The following is a 23744-nucleotide window of genomic DNA, read 5'->3' as shown; positions in this document are numbered from 1 at the left end:
GGACAGCGCATGCAGAAGAATGAACCTGGAACACTTTTTTACACCATACATAAAAATAAACTCAAAATGGATGTAAGACCTACATGTAAGACAGAAAGCCATCAAAATCTTCAAGGAGAAAGCAGGCAAAAACCTCTTTGACCTTGACCACAGCAACTTCTTATTCAACACGTCTCTGGAGGCAAGGGAAACAAAAGCAAAAATGAACTATTGGGACCTCATCAAAATAAAAAGCTTCTGCACAGTGAAGGAAAATCAGCAAGACTGAATCAGCAAAACTAAAAAGCAACCGATGGAATGGGAGAAGATATTTGCAAACGACATATCAGATAAAGGGATAGTATCCAAAAATCTATAAAGAACTTATTAAACTCAACACCCAAAAAACAAATAATCCAGTGAAGAAATGGGCAAAAGACATATAAATAGACACCTCTCCAAAGAAGACATCCAGATGTCCAGCTGACACATGAAAAAATGCTCAATATCACTCATCATCAGGGAAATACAAATTAAAACCACAATGAGATACCACATCACACCTGTCAGAATGGCTAACATTAGCAACTCAGGCAAAAACAGATGTTGGCAAGGATGTGGAGAAAGAGGATCTCTCTTGCACCGCTGGTGGGAATGCAAGCTGGTGCAGCCACTCTGGAAAACAGTATGGAGGTTCCTCAAAATATTAAAAATAGAACTACCCTATGACCCAGCAATTGTACTACTAGGTATTTATCCACAGGATACAGGTGTGCTGTTTCAAAGGGACACATGTACCCCAATGTTTATAGCAGCACTATCAATAATAGCCAAAGTATGGAAACAGCCAAAAGGCCCATTGATGGATGAATGGATAAAGAAGATGTGGTACATATATACAATAGAGTATTACTCAGCAATCAAAAAGAAAGAAATCTTGCCATTTGCAACTACATGGATGGAACTGGAGGGTATTATGCTAAGCAAAATTAGTCAGAGAAAGACAAATATCATATGACTTCACTCATATGAAGACTTTAAGAGACAAAACAGATGAACAAAAGGGAAGGGAAGCAAAAATAATGTAAAAACAGGGAGGGGGACAAAACATAAGAGATTCTTAAATATGGAGAACAAACAGAGAGTTACTGGAGGGGTTGTGGGAGGGGGGGATGGGCTAAATGAGTAAGGGGCATTAAGGAATCTACTCCTGAAATCATTGTTGCACTATAAACTAACTAACTTGGATGTAAATTTAAAAAATAAATTAAATAAAAATGAAAATAAATTTTTTTTAATTAAAAAGATAGAAAAGGAAGTGACAGTTCATCATATAAGGATTATTTTCATTTTAAAAAGAAGAGAAGCTGACCAAGAAAAAGAAAAGAAACAAATTAATGAAGTCAGAAATGAAAAGGAGATATCACTAATGATTTTACAGAACTTAGAATTATCATAAGGGAATTACATAAGAGTATACTACAAATTGAACAACTAAGATGAATTGGAAAAATTCCTAAAAAATACAAAAATACTGCTACTAAAATTCAAGAAAAAATCAAAATTTGAATATACCTACAAAAAAATAAATTGAATTAATTACTTGAAATCTTCCCACAAAAGTAAAACTCAAGCCCAACTTCACTGATGAATTCTACTAAACATTTAAAGAAGAAAAAAATAATACCAATCCTTCCCATACTCTTCCAGAAGACAAAGGAGAAGGAAACACTTTGTATCAGGGTACCCTGACACCAAAGCCAGCTAAATATTAAAAAAAAAAAAAAAAAGCATAAACCAATATCCCTCATGAATCTACACACAAAAGTCCTCAACAATATATTAGGAACATACAAAATGGATAATGTACCATAACCAAGTGGGATTTAAACTGGGAATGCAAGGTTGGTTTAACATCCAAATAACTATTAATTTGATATCTTATTAGTAGAATAAAGAACAAAGCACATATGTTCCTCTTAATGGATGCAGGAAGCACTTGACAAAATCTATTCATGATAAAAACAAAAAACAAACACATTTTTAAAACCTCTCAAAAAGCTAGAAATAAAAAAGAACTTTTTTAACCTGATAAATGCAACTCATGAAAAACAAGTATGTTCTTAGGGGAAAGACTGAATGCTTTCCCCTATGAAGAAAGCAAGGACATCTGTTCCCAAAATTTCTATTCAACATTGTAATGGGTAATCAGGTGCTGTCGTCTGAATGTTTGTGTTTCCCAAATTCATATGTTGAAAACTAATCCTCAGTCTGCTAGTATTTAGAGGTGAGGCTCTTTTGAAGGTTGAGTTTTGGGGGATTACTCTTCTTATAAAAGACCCCAGAATGCCACCTTACCTTTCCACCATGTGAAGACACAGAGAGAAGATGGCTATATGTGAACCAAGAAACTAGTCTAACTAGACATCTAATCTGCTGACATCCTTGATCTTGGACTTCCCAGCCTCCAGAACTGTAAGAAATAAATTATTGCTTAAGCCACTCAGTTTATGATATTTTTGTTATAGCCATCTGAACAGATTAAAACATCACTTAAGAAAAGTAAGTAAATAAAGAGTATCTACATGAGAAAGGAAGAAGTAAAAAACTCTTTATTCACAGGCAATATGATCTGATATGCAGAAAATTCCAAAGAATCCACAATATAACTACAAGAACTAATTCATAATTTCAGCCATGTCATTAGAGAGACACAGATCTCGCCAAATTGAAATATAGATTCAACATAATCTTGGTCAAAATTCCAGCAAGCTCTTTTTTTTTACAGACACTGACAAGTTGACCCTAAAATGTATACAGAAATGCAAAGGATCCAGAATAGCAAAAGAAAATTTTTGAAAAAGAAGAAAGCTTATTCCATTTCAAAATTTTCTATAAAACTACAGTAATCAAGGCAATGTGGTTGGCATAAAGAGAGACACATAGATCAACTGAATTAAGGTGAGTCCAAAAATAAGCCATTAAATTTATAATAAATTGGTTTTAGACCAAGGTACCAAGACAATTCAACGGGGAAAGGATAACCTCAAAAACTAGATACCCACAGTGAATTTAGATTATTAACTCATACATTTAACAAAAATTACTCAAAATGGATCTTGGCCCTAAACATGGACTCACTATGCATAAACTAAAATTCTTACAAGAAAATATTATGGAGGCCCCCGGATAGCTCAGTCAGTTAAGTGTCAGACTTCAACTCAGGTCATGATCTCGAGGTTTGTGGGTTTGAGCCCCGAGTCAGTCTTTGTGCTGACAGCTCAGAGCCTGGCACCCACTTCAGATTCTGTTTCCCTCTCTCTCAGCCCCTCCCCTGCTCACACTCTGTCCATCTCTCCCTCTCTCAAAATTAAATGAACATTAAAAAAAATTATGAGAAAATTTTCCTGACTCTGGGTTAGGGAAAGATTTCTTAGATAAAACATGAAAAGTATAATCAATAAAAAAAATAAATTGAATATCAAATTTTAAAATGTTTCAGTTCAAAAGACTTCACTTGGAAAGTTACAAGACAAACCAAAAAGTGAGAAAAAATATTCATAAATCATATATCTGATAAAGGACTCCTATCCTATATTAGAGTAGAATCCTCAAGCAGCCACTTGGAAAGATAGTTTAGACATTTCTTTAAAAATTAAACATAGGGGCACATGGGTGGCTCAGTTGGGTAAGTGTCTGACTCCTGATTTCAGCTCAAGTCATGATCTCATGGTTCTTGAGACAGAGCTCTTCATTGGGCTCTGCACTGATAGCAGGGAGCCCACTTGGGATTCTCTCTCTCTCTCCCTCTCTCTCTGCCTCTTTCTCCCTCTTTCTCTATTTCAAAATAAATAAATAAACATTTTTAAAAATTAAACACAAACTTACCCTACCATCTTGCATTTCTACTTCCAAGTATCTACCCCTGAGATACATTTCCTCTCCCTACCAGGAAGAAAAGGATGACTCCAAATCTCCAGAAACTTATCAGTGCAGAAGGCAATGACTTAAATCTGCATAACAACCTTACCCTTGTTTACTGTGCTTTTTCTGATCACCTCCAATAACTGGACTCCTCCCTCCCCCCCCCCCCCGCCACCGCCCCCCCCAACATCTTCTTTTTGTCTTTAGCTGGAGATGTTATTTAGGGTAGTGGCTTGTGCCATCAGGGGGAAGTTACTCAGTTTTCCTAGGTATCTCCTGTATATGCAGGAGATATACATGTTATTAAACTTTGTTTTGTTTTGTTGTATTAATCTGCTTTTATTACAGGGATGTCCCAGCCAAGAATCTAGAAGGGCAAAGGGAAAATTATTTTTTCCTTTCCCACAGTTTCACAACCACGAAGAAACTTTCTGAGACACCATACTCTTTCTGGAGCCTACAGATAGGATTCCGGTAAGAATTCTTACCAAAGTCATCTCTCCAGGATCGATCTTGTTGACAGAGGAAGGTAAAGTTTCTTAACCCTTCCTTTCCAAATTTAGGTTAGCAGGAGCAAATATTTATATTTATCCTTGGGATAGCAACTTTGGTAAAAATTTGTCATGAGCACTCTTGTTTTCTTTTGATCCTTTTCTTCCCAGAGATGGTCATTGTTTTTTGTCTCTGTTTTTTGCATTGTCATAAGGAGGATAACCATAGATCTAATTAGGTTTTTCTCTCATCTTGTTCTATGTCGAGAGCTTGGGTGTGTAACCAGTGAGAATATTATCTCTGGTCTCTGCCAGCTGGAGGATGCATGTACTAGCATGCATCTAGCAGACAGCTGAACAGGCTGTGGATCTAAGAAGCAGCATCCTTTTTGTTCAACTGTGCCAGCTCTCAGGGGAGTTTGTCATAATGGGTGCCAATACATAATGGGCCTTTGTCATCTCAACATTCATTGTCTCCTTAGTGCTAGAATAGTCCCATACTAGTAGCACCCCTTTGGTGTTCCAGATTGGCAGGCCTGTGTCTGGAGAAGTATGGTGGCTAGCCTTAGAGAATTCCTTAAAAAGATCAATAGACAAAAAAAAAAAAAAAAATCAGTAGACATTCACAACCTCAGTCCCAGGGATCTTAACTGGCTGCTAAGGGGTTCTTCTCTCCCATGGTTATACTATAGTTCTGAGACAAGCCAGATGGTCCCCTGGGGAAAACCCTTCTCACATAGAAAATGGATATCTAGAATTTCTCCCAGGCCCTCCTACACATTATCAGGAAAGGGATTACCTAGAGGTCAATGTTTTCCCCTTTAAGGTGAACTGGCCCAAGGATGAATTACTCAGTAAGATGGCTTTTGTTAAATGCTTCAGATAGATTTTTTTTAAAAGCATACAGCATTAAACCCCCAAAGCTCTAGACTGTAGAAATCTTTTGATTTTCATCTTAGTTGGAAATCTCCATGATATATAGAAGTAAATTTAGTAAAATGGGTGGGTCAGCCTTTTGATATTTCAGGTTACAATCTAGTTCTTTGGGGAATTGAATACAACGGTCTTTGTCTTGCAAATCTCTACCAAACTAGAACTTTGGCTCTAGAAACAATTCAAAGTCCAACTATTCTTTTCAATCCTCAAGCCTTTCCTATTCATCTCAAAATGTTTGAAAATATTGTAAAAGATCAGAACATTGCACTTAAGAAAAAAGAGAAAGAAGAAGAAAAATTTACATAGTACTTACTCTAGACCTCTGATAATAGGCAAATATACCCTAAATTTTCTTGGAGAAAACCTGGGTACTTTTTATGTGTCTTTGTGATGTAAATTTTTTACCCCATATTTTCTACGACTTAAGAGCCATCCAAAGAACTACAGTAAAACCTTGGTTTGAGAGCATAATTCATTCCAGAAACATGCTTGTAATCCAAAGCACTTGTATGTTACAATACTGTAACATAACACAAAATAATAAAGAATATATAAAATATACAGAAAAAAAATTAACCTACATTTACCTTTGAAAACCTTCATGGCTGGTGTGAGGGAGAGAAGAGAGAGGAGGGTTATTGTGTAGGATGACTTTTACGATCGCTAAAGGTATAACTACTGTCTATTGGCTCAATGGAATCTTTTTCTTTTGGTGCAACTTTAACAAGGAACCTATCCAATGACCTAGAATGAACCAAAACATTCCTAAGTTTACTCTTGTATGGAAAAGCAAAGGACTGTCCATAAGTGCTTTGAAGCAACAAAAACACACTAGTGCCACACTAGTGAAAGTTGTGGGCACCTTTCAATGTTCTGAAAAATCACTGATTTCTGCCAAACACCATGGCCTGAGATCAAACATCAGAGCATGGGAGACCATCACCCAGAATCCCACAGAGAGAGAGAGAGAGAGGAGAACCATTGGCTCAGTTGTGATCATGTGACGTTCAGCGTAACATACTATTCGTATTGCAAGACATTGCTTGTTTATCAAGTTAAAATTTATTAGAAATGTTTGTTCGTCTTGTGGAACACTTGCAGAAGTTACTCACAATCCAAGGTTTTACTGTATTTGGAAATTTGGTGAATAAAAAAAATGTATTCTCCATAAATAGTAGCATAATGCTTTAGGCATTTGAGCAGGTGAACTTACCTTATTCCAACTACCAAAACAAAATTTGGATCCAACAGTCTTTACCAAAGTAGCAAGGTTTGGGGCACCTGGGTAGCTCAGTTGGTTCAGTAACCCACTCTTGATTTTGGCTCAGGTCATGATCCCAGGGTCATAGGATCAATTGCCTCATCAAGCCCTGCATAAAGCCCTGCCTTTGGCTCCCCGCTAAGCATGGAGCCAACTTAAAAATCTTTCTCTCTCTCTCCCTCTGCCCTTCTCCCCCACTTGTGCTCCCTAAAATATAAATAAATAAATAAATAAATAAATAAATAGTGAAGTTTGTATTATTTACTGTAACTGACACATGGCTAAAATTTTAGAACAATAGCCGTAATGTCTCTGTATCTACCTGTATGCTTATGTGTTGTAGATATGTGATATTTTTCTACATCCAATGGTATTGCCAAAATGAATTTGCAGAAAAGCTCTATTTACCTGGCTTAAAATAAGTATTTATATGAATTAAGTATTTCTAAACTACCAGAAATAGAGAAACTAACTCAAATATTTTTCAAGTTCATGTGAGCTGAGATAATCTTTGCTAAATAAAAAGTTAATTTAATTTTTCTGCTTTAATTGAAATAGGCATGCCTTCAAAATTACATTTAATATAATGCAGACATGCAACTTTTAAAAAATTTTTTTAATATTTTATTCATTCTTGAGAGAGAGAGAGAGAGAGAGACAGAGCACGAGCAAGGGAGGGGCAGAGTGAGAGGGACGCAGAATCTGAAGCAGACTCCAGGCTTGGAGCTGTCAGCACAGAGCCCGACATGGGGCTAGAACTCATGATCCTTGAGATCATGACCTGAGCCAAAGTCAGACGTTTAACCGACTGAGCCACCCAGGCACCCCATGACATGCAACTTTTATTCTACCTGAGTGTATTGATCAAATAAACTTATGTTATCTTTGTTACAAAATTTATCAGCAAAAACAAATAGCTTGGGATGATGGCTGACATTGTCCAATGTTCCATGAAGTTTTATGAATAGTGTAAACACAAATATTGGGAGCAAGTGATTTTTTCTAATGTTTATTTATTTTGAGAGGGAGAGAAAGGGAGCATGAGCATGGGAGGGGCAGAGAGACCAGGAGAGAGAGAGAGAATCCCAAGCAGGGTCCACACCGTGAGCTTAGAGCCCAATGTGGGGCTCGATTATACAAACAATGAGATCATGACCTGAGCCGAAATCAAGGGTCAGGTGCCTAACTGACTGAGCCACCCAGGCACCCCTGGGAGCAAGTGACTTAGATAGATATAAAATTTAGATGTATGTAAGTGTATGTTTTTAGATGTATGTAAGATGTATGTAATAAGAATTTTTAGGAAAACTTTTCAGCAATAACTATGTTTTTTGGTATGTCTGCCTAAAAAGACTTTCCTAAATCTTCTTGGTAACTCAAAACCTTATGAGTTTTTGCTAATTAAAATTAAATCATGGAATTTTATCAAATATCTAGATCATTTCCAAATAAGATAAAATATTGAACATTAATTACTAAACATAGATCATACTTTTGACTTCCTATTACAGAGGAACTAGAGATAAATTTGGGTCTGTTAGTAAACACATCTTGTGCCAATTTGGAAGATTGTACTATAAAAAAAGTGTGTTTCTGGAAATTATGACACATTCATAAATTCACCAATGTATAAAATGCCAGTGTGACAATTCATAATTGCTTAATTCTTAGTTTTCACTAGAAATTAAAGTTTCTAAAGGTTAAGTATTTGAATTAAGAGGCACCTGGGTGGCTCACTTGGTTCAGTGTCCAGTTTTGGCACAGGTCATGATCTCACAGCTCATTAGTTCGAGCCCCACATCAAGCTCTCTGCTGTCAGTGCATAGTCCACTTTGGATCCTCTGTCCCCCTCTTTCTCTGCCCCTCCCCTACTCATGCTTTCTCTCTCAAAAGTACTTAAAACATTAAAAAAAAAAGAATTTGAATGAATATATGTAATTAAAATGACTAGAAGAAAAGGAAACCACTTTGTATGCAAAGAAAGTAAGATATGTTTTGGGGTTTTCCATTACTAATTTTTACAGTATGATGATGCATTTTGTCTAAGGGAAAAGAAAGTAAATTTGTCCCAAAATAAAACTAGTCATTTCAGAATGGGAAAGAGGAGAACAAAGGACATAATGGTATAGAAAGACAGGGAGGGAGATGGGAAAAAAAGAGAAAATTTTATCTTGTGTAATTAAACTAGATAAAATTTAATTGTTATTATCAGGGTTGTAAAAATAAATCTTAGTATCAATAATGTACTTATGTAAAACAGAACTTAATATTCTTCCATCTGTTAAAAGGAAAATGTTTTCTTAGACTACTGGTCTCCTTTTGATAATAAGAGATTGTGAAGTGTTTATCTTTTAAATAATTTACGTAGAAAGCAAAGGTTTTGTGTCTTACCAAAATAATTTTTTGTGCTTCATGTTGTCTTACTCAGGTCTTTGATTACTTTAAAAAACTGAGTCTTCTCAGTATTATAAAAGGTAAGTTTTGCTCACAGTTATATAATCTTCTGTATTTGCCTTTAAAATTTGTGTTGCTTTGGTTAAATGGATAATTGACTATTGTTTCATAATGATCTCTCATCCTATTTAGTCAAGCATCCAAACCTTTTAATATTTTTGACACATTTCCCAAAATCAATTCTAAATGAAGTCTTTTTGACCTGAAGTTAACTTTGGAAATTTTTAGAGGGTCCTCGGAACATCTCAAAAGATTTGTTCTCTCCTTATAAAAGACAGATACTCAACTAATTAGACTTATTTTATATGTTAAATTACATGAGAAGCATTGTCAAATAAAAAGTAATACTAAGCTTTCTTCATGTTGCATTTGTAACTTGTATAGAAGTGTTCCAGAAATTGTATGAAATTGCTAGAAATCTGATATGTCCTAGGATAATGTTATCAGTCATAATTCCAATTAAAGATCATTTATTTATTCTGAGAAAGAGAGATAGAAAGAGAACGAGAGGGGAGGGGAGAAGGAGAGAGAGGGAGACTCCCAAGTAGGCTCTGCACTGTCAGCACAGAATCTGATGTGGGACTTAAACTCACGAACCATGAGATCATGACCTGAGCCAAAGTTGGACACTTAACCGACTGAGGCACCCAGGAGTCTCCAGTTATTATTATCTCAAAATGTTTTTTGTCAGAAAAATAACCAAAGCTCCTTGTCAATTGCATTTTCATGAACTCTCATCAGATCTTTAATCATGGCCATTTTTAAGTCTTTTGCCATTTACAGCTATTGTTTTACTCTTAGGCTTTTCAAGTGCATTGCTACAAAAGTATTTATCTCCTCTTCAAGGAGATTCATGGGAAAAACTCTGGCAAACAGAGGTTTCTGATAACTTTTAAGCTCATAAAACTGAACTAAGAATTTCCAGAACTAATGGGAAAACTGGATTCAAGCAGAACCAGAGTTAAAAACATGGGATTGAATAAACTGATAAGGATGGTTATAATTTTTATGACTTTTTATTTGAAACATTACAGGTTCTTTAATGCTTTGATTTTCCAGATTTATGGACACTTTTTCACTTAAGCTCCAATGACTTACACGAATTTGGTAAAGCTATACCTTTATGAAACAGGATGAAACAATTACTTTTTCTCCCTATCTGATCCCTCTAAAATTTAGAAACTTACTGAACGGCAATATACTTATTTCCATATCTTCAATAAGAATCTGTTCTTCTTCTCCTGAAACCATTACACTATATATTAACTAACTTGGATTTAAAGAAAATTTAAAAAAAAAAAGAGTCTGTTCTCATTGGTTTTTTTTGCAATCTTTTTTCTTTTTAAGTTTATTTATTTTTGAGAGAGAGAGAGGAGGAGGAGGAGGGGCAGAGAGAGAGTGGGAGAGAGAGAATCCCAAGCAGGCTCCACACTGCCAGCGTGGAGCCTAATACAGGCTTGAACTCGTGAACTGTGAGATCATGACCTGAGCCGAAATCAAAAGTCGGATACTTAACTGATTGAGCCACCAGACACCCCTCTGCTCTCCTTGCAATGGCACAAAATTAGAAACTATGGAGTCAATAAATCCTCTGGGAAAAATGGTCTACTACCTTTTTATAGGGCTCCTGTCAGCCTTAGCAGGTGACTAATAAAGGCCACTTCCTGGCAAATTCAGGAACCTCATAATATTTTAGGGACCTCAAACAAGAAAGGAATTAACCAAATCTATAGGTATTACAGGTGAAGTTGGATGGTAAGTCATTGGGTTGGCTTCCTGGGCTTGAGGCTTTTAAAAGTTCAATCTGAGATTCCTTATGAAAAGTTCCAACAGAACAATTTTAAAAGAGGCTATATGGTCAGTCACTATTTTTGCTGTACTTACGTAAAGAATTAGGCCAAGTTTAATGAGGTGAGACTTATTTTGCAAACAAATCAGTCTTACCATGGTTATGATTGATAAAACGGGGGTGAATATAAAGAGAAATTATTTTTGCACCTTTGCAGACATTAGATTTTAGTCATGTTGTTTTTGAAGTTGTTATTTACCTATAAACTGGACCAGATCCTCAACTCTATTTTCCTCAAGTATCAGGCTGCAACTCTCCAAACTAATATTTTTAGTTTTCTCCCATCTTTTTGAGTTGGAATCACTACGAGCTAAAACTGCCCTTTTCCCTAAAGCCCTGCAACCTGAATGTGGACAACTTGATGATATAAACTTAAAAGAGAATTTTCCCCAATAGCTGATGTCTAGACAACCTTCATGCCTGTTGTGGTTTGTATGGACCACTCAGAAAGTTTACCTGAACAGCTGATGATATTGTTGGGGAGCAAGAATTCCTGGCCTCTTCAATGATTCTTCTAGCTGGACTAAGAATCAAATTGACATGAAATAGATTAACAGAAGAAAATCAAATTTAATAGGCATATGACTGGGGGATCCACATAGACATGGAAATTCCAAAGACAGGCAAATGAGGTATATATGTCATTTTGAACTAAGGAGAAGGGGACAGAGGTCGGGGATTTCACAGGAAAGGAATGCATTTCACAGGGTGATAAGAAAAGCAGTTGTTTCATGCCCCTTCCTTATTTGGTCAGGGATTTCCTGTCGTGGCACTAACAAGCTGGAGCCTATCTGGTTTGATCTGGCTTTTTGTGGAGTGCTTTGAGGACAGTCCTCTGACTTTCCTGAAAGCTGGCATGACTTCCTCTTTGCTGGCCTCCAGTATCCTGTTAGAATCTCACTAACTGTTATTCTAACAAAGGGAGGGACAAAAAGTTTCTCTAGCCTGCAGGGTCTCAAGTGCTTTCAGCTGAACATAATCCACATGCCAGGGGTGCCTGAATGGCTCAGTTGGGTAAGTGTCCACTCTTGGTTTCCACTCAGGTCATGATCTCAATGTTGGGGGTTCGAGCCTATGTCGTGCTCCCTGCTGATGGTGTGGAGCCTGCTTGGGGTCCTGCTGATGGTACAGAGCCTGCTTGGGATTCTCTCTCTCTCTGCCCCTCCTGCTCTCTCACTCTCTCTCTCTTTCTCAAAATAAATGGATGAACTTAAAACAAAAATAAAAATAATAATAATCCTCATCTCAAAGTGGCATATGGTAGGGGTGCTACCCTGAACCCCTTCAATATCATTAGAGAAATTCAAATTGCAAAAGATGCATCGAGCCCAATAACTAGAAATACTAACTGGCTGCCGTCAAGACTGATTGGGTTTATAATTTGCTCCATCCATCAATCTTTATTTTTCTTTTGTTTCCATAGAAATTCCTCTTATTAAATACCTCATTTCTAGCACAGCAAGACCTAATTTTGGAAGCCCAATCCCATCATCGCTGCCTCCTGAAATGAAACACATCTGTTTAACTGAGCTGATCTATTATCAGGATTGAGAGACTAGTTAAGTGAGATATGGAGCAATTTATCAATTTTGCTTCTGGATTGTGAAACTTTACAGTTTCAAAAGTGGGACTGAAGGGGAGCAAAATATACTACCCCAAAATATGTCCTTTCAGCATATTATTTTAAGCTGGTTATTTTTAAGACACAGCAGACACAGGGGAAGCTCTGAAATCTGCATAGAAGTTCTCCTTTTGTAAGAAACATTTACATTTATCAGGGAAATCTCCATTTGTAAGGGTTTCTCCCTTCTGTACTAGGAAGAGAAGGATGACTCTAAATCTCCAGAAGCTCTGGTCAATGCAGAAGGCAATGACTTAAATCTGCATAACAACCTTACCTTTGTTTCCTGTGCTTTTCCTCGTCGGCAACCTACCATAACTGCTCCCCAACCCCCCCAACACAACATCTTTTTATCTTTAGCTGGAGATGTTATTTAGGTTAGTGGCTTGTGCCATTTGGGGGAGTTAATGCAGTTTTCCTGGGTATCTCCCATGTATACAGGAGATATACATGTTATTAAACATTCTTATGTTCTTCTCCTGTTAATCTGTCTTCTATTATAGGGGATGTCTCAGGCAAAAATCTAGAAGGGTAAGTGCTCCCTTCGACAGCACATATACTAAAATTGGAATGATATAGAGAAGATTAGCATGGCCCTTGCGCAAGGATGACACGCAAATTCGGGAAGAGTTCCATATTTTTAGGGGCACTAAGGAATCTACTCCTGAAATCATTTTTGCACTATATGCTAACTAATTTGGATGTAAATTTTAAAAAATAAAAAATAAAACAAGTTAAAAAAAATCTAGAAGGGTAAGAAGAAAATTATTATGGGGCGCCTGAGTGGCCCAGTCAGTTAAGCTTCTGACTCTTGGCTTCAGCTCAGGTCATGATCTCACGGTTGTGAGTTTGAGCCCCGCATCAGGCTCCACACTGACAGTGCAGAGCCTGCTTAGGACTCTCTCTGTCTCTGTCTCTCTCTCTGTCTCTCTCTCTCTGTCTCTGCCCCTTCTGTGCACTCACTCAACATAAATAAATAAACTCAAAAAAAATTTCTTTTTCAAAGAAAATTATTTTTCCTCCCCACAACCTGTAGGAATGCATCTGCCCTCCTTGGCCTACTCACAAATTGCAATACCTCCAAATCACAATTATAGTTAGAGAACAAAGCAGAACTAGCAATGTACTGGAGAGATCTCCAGGGACTCCTGTTTCACTGACTTGGCTCCCAGAACGTTTAACCTGGAGATCAGAACAGATGTCAAGTTCATCATCTGTTTCCAGAGAAAGTGGGCTGACTTGGAGAAAATTAGAGGCAAAGAAAGATCTAGACCTAAAGTCTCTTGTTGGTCTTTGTTGTTGTTGTTGTTGTTAAGTTTTTATTTATTTATTTATTTTTGAGAGAGAAAAATCACAAGCAGGGGAGACGCAGAGAGAGGAGACAGTGAGATCACAAGCAAGCAAGCTCCACACTGCTAGCAAGGAGCCTGGGGTGGGGGCGGGTGCAGGGGGGGCGGTGCTCAAACTTATGAGCCATGAGATCATGACCTGAGCCAAAGTGGGACACTTAACCAATTGGACCACTGTGAGAAATAAGCCCACTGACGCAATCAAGGGAGAGACGCGGAGACTGGAAGCACAGTGAAGCGAGGCTTTAATTAATGATCTTGCAAGAGCAGCTGTCTGATGGATAGCCACACATGGAGCAGTTACAGCAGGAAATTTATCTCCTAGCATGCAAGTCCCTTCCCTGGTTCCTCATTGTCTGAGTACTGCAGAGGTTACAGCCTTACCCCGAAGTTGCCTGTGCCCATGTAAGGCAAAAAGTACATTCCTTTAGGTGATGCAGAGACTTCAGTTATTTGACGCATGCTCATGGCAAAGCCCATGAAAATAAGCCCGTTGAAATGGAGAGAGGAAGAACCAGGAAGTGAAGTGTCTAAGGGTTTGGGACTCCATTGGGTGGGGGGCAGTTTGTACATATTTCCAATAGGTTGTGAATTATTGTTAACTAGACAGCACAGCATTTATTTGGTATTTCTGAAAATGAATCATCTCACCTACTTCTCACAGCCACCCAGAAGCCCCTAAAGTCTCTTGTTTTATTCTCATCTTGGATATCCCCCTCCAACCCTCCATACTTAGGATGCAGTTTACCAGTGTCTGAACACCTTGACATATAGTTCTATTACATCTGGCTCTCCTCCATAGAAAGGAGGAGGTGGGACTCACTTCCCATCTCAGGGACCTGCTCACAGAGAAGTGACATAGTTCTTCCCTCCACATCTCTCCTTTATGATGACTTAATTCCATAAGAAAATAGACTTTTCAGATTTGGAAGTAGCTACAAAGTGAAATATTTTAGCAAGATATTGCTAAACAATTTAACAATTGGCTTATGAAGATTTTTTTTCACATTTCCTTGCCAAAATACTTACCTTTAAGATTGTGATTAGTCAATGATTATTTGCGGGTTATTATCCTTAATTTGCTAATAACTTTACTAACAAAAAGGCATAGAAAAAGTTTTGGAGTTCAAAATATAATACCCTTTTAAAAGTGATTTGTTTTCCTTCATTCAACAGAGGAACAGATCATATCAGCAGCCCACTCATCCTGATTTCTACTCCCCACATTCTCACTTCTCAGAGCCAGAACCTCACAGTCTGGGAGTGAGTCACCTTATCCAACACCTGCATATAATAGAAGCACCCCAAAACTAATTCCACTAAGATTTTTATCTAGCTCATTTTTCTACACCTCTAATGATTCTGACTTAATAAATAAATACGGCAATATATCAGAAAAATAGTTCCTTTACAAAAAAAAGAGGGGAATTTTCCTATGTTTCACCAAGAGGAGCAAAGCAAATTTCTGATCCAATACTCATGACACTCATTGCAGACAGTCTTTCCCTCCTTGAAAGTTTCCAAAGGCTCTGTGCTGAAAACTCATTTCTGTGTCCCCTTTCTACGTGTCCTTTGCCTAGCTAAGTCCTAGTCATCCTTGTGGTCTTAGCTCTAAAGCTATTTTAGGGTTGCCTGGGTGGCTCAGTTGGTTAAGTGCCAGACTCTTGATCTCAGCTCAAATCTTAATATCAGGGTTGAGTTCAAGCCCCATGTTGGGCATGAAGCCTACTTAAAAAAAAAAAAAAAAAAAAATTAAAAAGAAAATTTATTTTTTATTTTTTAAGGTTTTTTTTTTTTTTAGGTTTATTTATTTTTGAGAGAGATGTCGAGCAAGAGTGGGAGAGGGGCAGAGAGAAAGGTAGACACAGAATCTGAAGCAGGCTCCAGGCTCTGAGCTGTCAGCACAGATGCTAACACGGGGCTTGAACTCACGAACCTGATAGAGATCATGACCTGATGGAGGCAAGTTGCTATGCTGAGTTCTGACAAATAACTGGGGGCAGGGGCAGGGGCAGGAGAGGGAAGAGGGGAGGCATTACAATTTAAAACCAATACATAAGCATATAATTACTTTAAAAAATGAGTAAAATGGAATAAGAAAAAGATACAGGTTACAAAGAATAGAATGAGGGAGATCTAATAAGATTAAAGAGGATGCCTCTGAAGGCCTCTTGGTATTAAACTTGGAATTTAAACTGAAGCTGAAGTATAAAAGAGCAACTATCATGGTGAAGTGGCTCAGACCAAAAGAGCAGCATTCTTGAGTGAGGAAAGAGCCTAAAGCTTGGAGGACCTGAAAAAAGCCCAATATGTTTAGAGCAAAGTGAGCAAAATGGAGAAAGGCTTTAAGATGAAAGTAAAAAGATAGACCAAGCCTTATAGTCCCTTTTGGGAGTATTAGTTTCTACCTTAAGGGCAATGGGAAGTCTCTGACTGGCTTCAAACAGGAAAATAACAAAATCTAATTTACCTTTTGAAAAGATCTCAGTATTGTGTGGATATTGGATTGGGCTAAGCAAATTAAGAGTCTTTAACCCCCAGATTATTAAAACAGGCATTTTCTTTGAAAGTAAAGCAGATAAAGAAGGAATTAGTTGTTCCAATTTCTGGTCCCCTCTAATATCTTCCCCTGGGTGGAAAGAGGTCATCTCTGGACCATTTCCCCTCAGGATGGATATGACCTGTGATGGCTGAACCTCAAACTTTCTAGTTGCATTCTTTCCAGCTTGTCTCTAGGCTCAGGTAAAAGAAAGACCCTGAAGGCATGCATTCCCTGATGGGAACCACAACTACTCCCTCAAGCAATAAAAGATGGCCCTGAGCCAGCAAGCCCCACCCTACCAACCCCCCTCCCCCACAACTGACTCCAAGACAACTATTGATTTGACCTTCACTGCGGACCTGCACCACCCATCCACCTTTGCCCCATGTTTTCCCTACACAAACCTGGAAGAATTTTCAGCACTTTGGAGACAGCCTTTGAGATGCTAGTCCACTGTGTTCTCAGTGTTGGTCTCAGTTTAAGCCCCTGTTAAATGTGGAGCCTACTTAAACAAACAAAAAAATTGGTAAATGGCTACTGCTGATAAGTCATTCAAAATCATACATATTAAAAGAAAAAGAAGTGTTTCTATGTTTCCAAGAATAGCAACATTCAAGAGTCACATCAGAAACTAGCATCCTAGGGGGACCATGATTGCTAATTGTTAGGATGTCCTTGGAACCACAGTAGAGGGGACGGCCATCTTGCCAGTGCAAACCAACGAAAAGCCCCTAGTAGCTGCCAGAACGAATTGGAGGTCAACCAATCACAGAGCGACAGCACGACCTGACGCGGAAAAAGGCCCACCGGACCTAAACCTGGAACCGCTGCAGCTTAAAAACCCCACCCCACCACACCTGGGTGCGACTTCCCTGACTCCTCTCTCTCTCTCTCCTCTCTCTCTCTCTCTCTCTCTCTCTCTCTCTCTCTCTCTCTCTCTCTCTCCCTGAGTCAGGGAACCTCGCCCTAGACCTTAGTTCCCAAATAAAGCCTTTGACTGCTAAAATTTTTTAGCCTCTGACTCCTATCTTTACCCTGCCTTATGCCTGACCCTAACACTAATCAATGCAAAGGTAAGTCTGGGAGTTAAAAAAAGTACATAAAATATGTTTTATCTTACAGCTTCACCCTGAAGTCTCATAGGAAACCTCTAAAAAATTCTTTGTTTTTCAAGTTTATTTATTTTCGAGAGAGAGAGCATGCAAGTGGGAGTTGGGGAGGGGCAGAGAGGAGATAGAGAATCCCAAGCAGGCTCAAACGCAAGGCTCGAACCCACAAAACGTGAGATCGTGACCTGAGCCAAAACCAAGAGTCAGGCACTTAACTAACGAGCTACCCAGGCACCCCAACCTCTTAAAAGTTCTATTTTTTATTATCTCACTTTGAGAGATGAGAATGGAAGGGAAAACAAATATGTTTATATATTGTTATAAGAAAGCACAGTTAGAATTAAAGATTTAAAATACCTAGTTCACATGGGGAAATGTCATGATTGAAATTGCTTCAAAATAATGCAACAGAAGGGGATAAAAAAAGCTTAAAAATTTTACAAGGATTGAGGAAGTAGACATTCACATGTTATTTTCTTAAATAAATTCCTTTTTTTAAAAGTCTTTACTTTTAAGTTATCTCTACACCCCAATGTGAGGCTTGAACTCTCAACCTCGAGATCAAATATTGCATATTCCACCAAGTGAGCCAGCCAGATGCCCTGACATTCACATGTTATTAATAAGAGCAAAAGTTGGCAAAACCTTTCAAAAATTAATGTGGAAGTACCTATTAAAATTGAACATCTTCTGCAAAACAAACCATCAACGAAATGGAAAGGCAACATACCAAATGGGAGAAAATATTTGTAAATCACATAACTAATAAGACATTAATATCCAAAACACATAAAGAACTCATAAAATTCAACAGCAACAAACAATCCAATTAAAAAATGGGCAGAGTATCTGAATAGATACTTTTCCAAAAAAGACATACAGATAGCTAACAGATACAGGAAAAAGTACTCAGCATCACTAATCATCAGAGAAATCCAAATCAAAATTGCAATGAGATATCACTTCACACCTATTAGAATGGCTATTATCAAAAAGACAGGAAATAAGTGTTGGCAAGGATGTGGAGAAGTGAGAACTCTCATGCACTGTTGGTGGGGCATGCCAGTTTGCAAAACAGTATGGAGGTTCCTCAAAAAGTTCCTCAAAAATAAAACTACCAGATGACCCAGCAATTCTGCTTCTGGGTATTTATCCATAGGAAGTGAAAACACTAACTCAAAAAGATAACATGCAAAACCACAATGAGATACCACCTTACACCTGTCAGAATGGCTAACATAAACAACTCCGGCAGCAACAGGTGTTGGCGAGGATGCGGAGAAAGAGGATCTCTTTTGCACTGCTGGTGGGAATGTAAGCTGGTGCAGCCACTCTGGAAAAGAGTATGGAGGTTCCTCAAAATATTAAAAATAGAACTACCCTATGACCCAGCAGTTGCACTACTAGGTATTTAGTCAAGGATACAGGTGTGCTGTTTTGAAGGGACACATGCACCCCATGTTTATAGCAGCACTATCAACGATAGCCAAAGTATGGAAAGAGCCCAAATGTCCATCTCGATGGATGAATGGATAATGAAGATGTGGTACACACACACACACACACACACACACACACACACACACACACACACACAATGGAGTATTACTCACCAATCAAAAAGAATGAAATCTTGCCATTTGCAACTATGTGGATGGAACTGGAGGGTATTATGCTAAGTCATAATTAGTCAGTCAGAGAGGGACAAATATCATATGACTTCACTCATAGGAGGACTTTAAGAGACAAAACAGATGAACATAAGGGAAGGGAAACACAAATAATATAAAAACAGGGAGGGGGACAAAACAGAAGAGGCTCATAAATATGGAGAACAAACTGAGGGTTACTGAGGGGTTGTGGGAGGGGGGATGGGCTAAATGGATAAGGGACATTAAGGAATCTACTCCTGAAATCATTGTTGTACTATATGCTAACTAATTTGGATGTAAATTAAAAATAAATAAATAAATAAATAATAAAATAAAATAAAATGAAATAAAGTAAAATAAAAAGATACATGCACCCACATTCATTGCAGGATTATTTAAAATATTCAAGAAATGGAAGCAATGTCAGTTTCCATACACAGATTAATGGATTAAAAAATGTACATATACATATACACAATAGAATATTATTCAGCCATAAAAAAGCAAATCCTGCAATTTGCAACAATATGAATGGACCTTGAGGGCATTACGCTAAGTGAAATAATTGAGGCAGAGAAGGAATAAGATCTCACTTATATGTGGAATCTAAAAACAAAAATAAAGGGGCACCTGGGTGGTTTAGTCAGTTAAGCGTCCAACTTTGGCTTGGATCATGATCTCATGGTTTGTGGGTTTGAGCCCCTCATCAGGCTCTGTGCTGACAGCTCAGAGCCTGGAGCCTGCTTAGGATTCTGTATCTCCCTCACTTTACCCCTCCCCTGCTCATGCTCTGTCTCTCTGTCTCTCAAAATAAATAAAGTTTTAACATTTTTTAAAAAATAAACCCAAATTGATAAATGCAAACAGATTGGTGGTTGCCAGAAGCAGGGGTTGGGGAGGGATTAAAATGGATGAAGTTGGTTAAAAGGAAGACACGTAGTTATAAATAAATGCCAGAGATGTTATATACAGCATAGTAACTATAGTTAGTAATACTATATTGTATTTTTGAAAGTTGTTAAGAATAAATCTTAAAACTTCTCATCACAAGAAAAAAATGTTGTAACTATATATGGTGATGAATGTTAACTACACTTATTGGGATCATTTTGCAATATATACAAATACTGAATCATTATGTTTTACATCTGAAACTAATATGTTAATTATATCTCAATAAAAAATGAAATTAAAAGTGTGCATATTCTTGGATTCATCATCTCAGTTTGAAATCTAGCCTAAAGAAATAATAACATTAATATGTTATGTCTAAGGATCTTCACTTTACTACCATAACAGTAGTGAAATAATGGAAACCTAAATGCTTATTAAATGGACCAATAGTTACTAAGACAAAGAAATAGTATAGTCATCTTTTTTCATGAGGTAAGCTTATATGTACTAACCTAAAAAATGGTTCATGTTAGATCACTATTTTTTTTAAGTTGCAAAACAGTAATATCAGCATAATGCATGTATTCATTATATACTGATGTGTCTGACTTTAGGAAAAAGTTGAAATGGATACAAATCAAATGTAGAATGGTTAACGGAGTACAGGTTTACTTTCATCCCTTAATGTAAATATTTTGTATTTTCTTCTGGCCTGGGATTATAGGTAGTTTTTACTTGTTCTACTGATCACACACATAGTGGAAAGTTAAGCAATAAATCCCAGCAGTCTGGCTCCAAAGAGAAGTCCTGCTTGTAACTACTCACTAACCTGCCTTTAGCTGGAACACTATATAAAACACAAATTAACAATATTAGAATTTATTTTATTTAGTTCTACCTATCACACTCAGAGTGACTATGTACATTCCTTGATCCAAATAGCTCTAACCATCCCCAAGCAGAGTGCCTCTGTCTCACAGTCTTGACCCAAACATTTCAGGTCCTGGTTATTCCACCAGAGATCTATTTACAGGAAATAAAGAACAAAAGCCTACTTACAGAGCTTTAGAATAAATTTTTGTTATTTGTAGTGCCCTTAAAATTACAATTTAGTTTGGCATGTAATTAAGCCAATTATCTTGAAAATGCTACTGAAATTTTCAGTAAGCAACCACCCTGCTGGCTCCTTTGCCTGGCTTCCCTGACATTGTTAAAGCTTTTTTAAAGCACAATAGCTTCTTTGTTGCAGAACCACAGGTAAGAAAACACTCAAACTCAAAGGTGACAGGATCCCTTCATCATTAATCCCAGGATGACCCCACCCCACCCTCCAGAAGTTCTTAGACTAAAGGTTCTCAAGTATATGCCTGTTAAAACCAAGTCCTTTTAGCCCTGTTCTTGTCTCTTTCTTCCTACCTTCTCGGCAATTTCTTCTTCCTTAAGGCATTTTATTTACGTGGAGACACTAAGTTACATAAAGGAGGCAAAGAACATTTTCTTGCTTATCCAACTAATGGAATCCTCTTGAAATGAGGTGAGATAGGATTAGTGAAAACAGAAAATTTTTTACCAAAAAAAGAAAAAAAAAAAAAAGCTAATATAGTGCCCAGAATTAGATAGGCAGTTACATTACTAATTTTTCCCCCTATCTCCAGCAGCTTTTAGAAGACTGATTTACCAGGCATATTTTCTAGTCAAGATTTCTTTTATGGAAAAATTTGCTTTACTTAGACAAAGTACATGAAAGCATTTAAAGTATATGTAAGATTAAGGAGGTTCTAATTTTTTTTCAAAGCTTATTTTGAAATTACTTTAGTTTTTTTTCCATTCCTTTTTATAACATATTAGTCCAGAAGTTTATGTATGCATCATGCATGCTACTAACCTGAACCTGAAAATATTTTTGTCCTTGGAGCTTTACATAAAAGTCCATAACAGAGCCAATGAATTATTTAAGATTCATATTGGTCTTGCGTGTGATTTTGAGAACTAACTCTGCAGCAATATGTAAGTCACATGTACATCTGCACATGATGAAAATGGTGGCTATCTTGAAATTTTTCCCTAAAAAAAAAAATGTCCTGAGTTAGCACATACAGTGATACCACAATGTCCAGTAACACTTACTGGATTCTTTCACCTAGCAAAATTTTTGAGTATTTCCCTCCCACAACAAAACGAATGAAAAAACTTTCTTTTTCTTTTATTATTTTTTAAAAAAGAATCTCTTTGCCCAACGTGGAGTTTGAATTCATGACCCTGAGATCAAGAGTCATGTGCTCTACACCTGAGCCAGCCAGGTGCCCTGAACAAACTTTTTCTTTTTTAATTTTTTAATGTTTTTTTTTTAATGTTCACTTAATTTCAAGAGAGACAGAGCACAAGTGGGGGAGGGGCAGAGAGAGAGGGAGACAGAATCTGAAGCAGGCTCCAGGCTCTGAGCTAACAGCACAGAACCGGATGCGGGACTCGAACTCACGGATCGGAAGATCATGACCTGAACCGAAGTCAGACACTCAACCGACTGAATCACCCAGGCACCCCTAATCTTCATATTAAATAACTGAGAAACAGCCTGCCATGGCAGCCACTCCCCATAAGGCCCAAAATGAGATGGACAGTTTGAGTGCAAAAAAGCAACCCATTAACTCCAACTTGCTCTGGGAAATGGCCAGTCACAGGAAACCCTCCAATCTTAACAGTTATTGAACAGCCAATCCTTCCTCTTGAAATGACCCCAAACTGCTTGCTTCCTTACACAGACAATCAACAACTGCCAAATGTACCTGACAGCAACTAGTAAGTCTCACCAGCTTCCAAAATTCTCACCATGCCAATCAGATGCTGTCTCAGAATTCTCATTTTACATGATGAACTCAGGCCTTTCTGACACCATTCATTGAAAGCCCGCTGAAATTAAAGTGGTAGCAGAGGGTTCCCTTGCTGCAAAGTTATGAATAAAATAGCCTTTGTTAATTTTATGTCATGCTTGGTTTTGTTTTCAACATACCTGTGTATATTATATCATAATATGATAAATGATAAATACCTCTGAATCTTTTTCCCCCCATCCCCATTGCCATTACTAATATCCTTACCATGCCTCACCTAGATGAGAAATAGTCCAAGAGGTAATCTCTTTGCCTCCATGTCCTCATATTCATCCAGCTCCCACTGACAAAGCAGTCTTGGTAAAAGGCAAATTTGTTCCCACCCCACCCTTTCCCTATTTTAGTGGCAGTCCAAGAGCAGCTATGGTAATAAAGACCAAATGCTTTCCATAAAGAGGACTTATAGCAGTAGTCATAGTAACAGTAGAATATTAAAGTTAAAATATGTTGATTTATAATGTTTCCATTAACCTTGACAGATTCTCTGAAAGGTAATGAAGTTCTGTTATCCTAGCTGAGAAAGCAGAGGTTCAAGGAAGAGTCTTAGTCATTTGGGTTGCTATAACAAAATACCATATACTGAGTGGCTAATAAACAGCAGGAATTTATTTCTCATAGTTCTGGAGGATGCAAATTCAAGATCAGGGTGCCAACTTGGTCAGGTGAGGGCTCTCTTGCAGAAAACAGACTTCCTATTGTATCCTCACATGGTGGAAGGGGCCAGGGAGCTGCAAGATCATTTTTTAAAGAATCTCATTCATAAATACTCTACCTCATGACCTAATCATCCCC

At 37.6% G+C, this 23744-nt stretch overlaps 1 long non-coding RNA gene and 1 other non-coding gene across 5 annotated transcripts in view; one reads left to right on the top strand and one right to left on the bottom strand.

The window, feature by feature from the left end:
- The window catches only part of LOC106988521 (uncharacterized), a 188719-nt gene that overhangs the window by 121087 nt on the left and 43888 nt on the right, over positions 1–23744 (bottom strand). For 3 of the 4 annotated variants that reach the window (XR_008296236.1, XR_008296235.1, XR_008296234.1), the window contains exons 1-2: positions 4392–5098; positions 2338–2452 (exon numbers count right to left, since the gene is read on the bottom strand). The exons of the other annotated variant lie outside the window; for it this stretch is intronic. This is a non-coding gene — a long non-coding RNA (uncharacterized LOC106988521). Of the gene's footprint in view, positions 1–2337; positions 2453–4391; positions 5099–23744 lie in introns of those variants that run through there. 4 annotated transcript variants of the gene reach the window in all.
- Positions 13051–13157, top strand: LOC113601024 (U6 spliceosomal RNA). Its single transcript, XR_003422154.1, has one exon. It is a non-coding gene; the product is annotated as a U6 spliceosomal RNA (small nuclear RNA).

Source organism: Acinonyx jubatus, chromosome B1 (assembly GCF_027475565.1).
Source record: "Acinonyx jubatus isolate Ajub_Pintada_27869175 chromosome B1, VMU_Ajub_asm_v1.0, whole genome shotgun sequence".
NCBI lineage: Eukaryota > Metazoa > Chordata > Mammalia > Carnivora > Felidae > Acinonyx > Acinonyx jubatus.
This window is presented reverse-complemented; position numbering and strand designations above follow the sequence as displayed.